Here is a 3,593-nt window from a genome sequence, read left to right on the forward strand (position 1 = left end):
AGGCACTCGTGGCCCTCCAGAGTTACTGGGGCCAAGACACGGACAAGAGTCTTTTGCCATTTGGCTCTCCACATGGACTTGGGAAGAGACCTACCAGTCTGGGCCACAGCCCAGCCGGTCACCAGCATATGCCTTGAGGAAGTCACATTACTTCTCCGAGTTTCAACTCCTCCTGGATTGTGATACCTATCCCACGGGATGTCAGAAGACCAAAGGAGGGTTTGCAAAAGGGATTTTAGAATCTTTTAATACTGGACAAGTGGAAAGGATTGCTTCGTTTTTCAAAAGGAACTTTACTAGGACTCTAAATGGAAAACAAAATGAAATGTATATGAAACACAGATGGTCTTAGGGTGCTTACCCTAATGTGACAAGATGAGTCGGGCTCTCACCCTAAAGAACATCGAGTATGGCTACACATAGGTTTGATGGGTACAACTTCAGACCCAAATGGTTTAGACACTAGGCCAGGTCTGGTCTGGGTGAGACCCCCAAGAAAAGGAGGGCCTTCCCGGCCCCCCTGTGAAGCCCCCAGGGGAACCTGTTTCTGGCTACCCACCTCCTCACCAGGGACCAGCTCGTCCCTCTGGGCTGGGCTGCCCACCAGCCCTGCTGTACTCAAGCCAAGCCATGCTCAGGCTGCTGGTCCCTGGACTCCGGGGTGAGGAAGGCAAGCCCTTCTCTGGCCCCAGCACTCCCCGGGGAGGCACAGGCCGTGCTGCCTGACCCTGCAGTAGCTGCTTTCGCTCCTCTGGGACCTCTCTGGCTCCAGGCCCTGGAAAGCCAAACCCAGACTGCTGCTAAAAGTTTCTCTGATCTCCTCTGAAACTCTGCTTCTTCCTCAGAGCTCTAGGATTAAGAAGACATCCCCAAGGGAAATATTTTATAAATCTTATAATAGGAGGCGGTTTTATAGACCTTACACCTAAAGCAAGAGCACTGAAGAAAGGAATAAATAAATGGGAGCTCCTCAGAATTAAACACTTTTGTGTATCAAAGAACTTCATCAAGAAAGTAAAAAGACAGCCTACACAATGGGAGACAATATTTGGAAACGACATATCAGATAAAGGTCTAGTATCCAGAATTTATAAACAGGTTGTTCAGCTCAACAACAAAAGGCAGCCAATCCAATCACAAAATGGGAAAAAGACTTGAACAGACACTTCTCAGAAGAGGAAATACAAATGGCCAAAAGGCACATGAAGAGATGCTCAACGTCCCTGGCCATTAGAGAAATGCAAATCAAAATCACAATGAGAGGGGCGGGCCGCGGTGGCTCAGCGGGCAAAGTGCTTGCCTGCTATGCCGGAGGACCTCGGTTCGATTCCCGGCCCCAGCCCATGTAACAAAAACAAAGAAACAAATTACAATAAAACAAGAAAATGTTTAAAGATGTTTCCCTTCCTTCCTTCTATCCTTCCTTCCTTCTCTCTGTCTTTCCTTTAAAAAAAAAAAAAAAAAAATCACAATGAGATATCATCTCACACCCACCAGAATGGCCATTATCAACAAAACAGAAAATGACAAGTGCTGGAGAGGATGTGAAAAAAGAGGCATACTTATTCACTGTTGGTGGGAATGTCAAATGGTGCAACCACTGTGGAAGGCAGTTTGGCGGTTCCTCAAAAAGCTGAATATAGAATTGCCATATGACCCAGCAATACCATTGCTCAGAGGACACAAGGGCAAAGACACAAATGGACATTTGCACACCAATGTTTATAGCAGCATTATTTACAATTGCAAGGAGATGGAAACAGCCAAAATGTCCATCAACAGACGAGTGGATAAACAAACTGTGGTATATACATACGATGGAATATTATGCAGCTCTAAGACAGAATAAACTTATGAAGTATGTAACAACATGGATGGACCTAGAGAACATCATGCTGAGTGAGACTAGCCAAAAACTAAAGGACAAATACTGTATGGTCTCATTGATATGAACTGACATTAGTGAATAAACTTGGAATGTTTTGTTCGTAACAGAGACCATCAGGAGATAGAAATAGGGTAAGATATTGGGTAATCGGAGCTGAAGGGATACAGACTGCAACAGGACTGGATACAAAAACTCAGAAATGGACAGCACAATACTACCTAACTGTAATATAATTGTGTTAAAACACTGAATGAAGCTGCATGTGAGAATGATAGAGGGAGGAGGGCTGGGGACATAAATGAAATCAGAAAGAAAGATAGATGGTAAAGATTGAGATGGTATAATCTAGAAATGCCTAGAATGTATAATAATAGTGAAATGTACAAGGTACAATTTTAAAAATGTTTTGGCATGAGGAAGAACAAAGGAATGTCATTATTGCAGGGTACTGAAAATAGATGGTAATTAATATTTTAAAATGTCACCTTCTGTGTGAGACTAAAGCAAAAAATGTTTACTTGTTACAAAATTTATATTTTGACTAGTGCATTTCCTAATATAACTCATGCAGATAGTTTGATTGAATGTCTTAAGTACTTGGAATCTCAGGTAGGACATGAGATTTTGTTGGTTTGTCCAGAGTGATCCCCCGATGAATCCCAGAGTGATTTGATCAGTGAGTGGAAAAGTATTTGCAAGCCCCCTTCGGGGAATGGTGAGAGTGGGGAGAAATTCAACTTCCCCAAGTTGAATTCTTGATATTCTCACAAGAAGTGTGGACAACCAAAGCTATAGGCTGAGCCCCCAGTCTTGGGGTTTGTTCACATGAAACTTAACCCCACAAAGGATAGGTCAAGTCTACTTAAAATTTAGGCCTAAGAGTCACCCCCAAGAGAGCCTCTTTTGTTGCTCAGATGTGGCCTCTCTCTCGAGCCAATATGATGAGCAGTCTCACCACCCATCCCCTCTCTGCATGGGACATGACTCCCAGGGGTGTGGACCTTCCTGGCAACGTGGGACAAAGATCCTGGAATGAGCTGAGACTCAGCATCAAAGGACTGAGAAAAACCCTAGAATGAGCTGAGAATTAACATCAAGAGACTGAGAGAACCTTCTCAACCAAAAGGGGGAAGAGTAAAATGAGACAAAGTGTCAATGGCTGAGAGATTCCAAACAGAGTCGAGAGGTTATCCTGGAGGTTATTCTTATGCATTAAGTAGATATCACCTTGTTGTTCTAGATGTAGTGGAGAGGCTGGAGGGAACTGCCTGAAAATGTGGTGCTGTGTTTCAGTAGCCATGTTTCTCGATGAAGATTGAACAATGATATAGCTTTCACAATGAGACTCTGTGAATGTGAAAACCTTGTGTCTGATGCTCCTTTTAGCTACTGTATCAACAGAAGAGTAGAACATATGGAATACAAATAAATAATAGGGGGAACAAATGTTAAAATAAATTCAGTTTGAAATAGTGGTAAATGAAAGCGAGGGGTAAGGGGTATGGTACGTATAGCTTTTTTTCTCTATTATCATTTTATTTCTTTTTCTGTTGTCTTTTTATTTTTTTTCTAAATCAATGCAAATGTACTAAGAAATGATGAATATGCAACTATGTGATGATATTAAGAATTACTGATTATATATGTAGAATGGAATGATTTCTAAATATTTTGTTAATTTTTTTAATTAATAAAAAAAGTTTTT

This window comes from Tamandua tetradactyla, chromosome 4 (assembly GCF_023851605.1).
Source record: "Tamandua tetradactyla isolate mTamTet1 chromosome 4, mTamTet1.pri, whole genome shotgun sequence".
Lineage (NCBI taxonomy): Eukaryota > Metazoa > Chordata > Mammalia > Pilosa > Myrmecophagidae > Tamandua > Tamandua tetradactyla.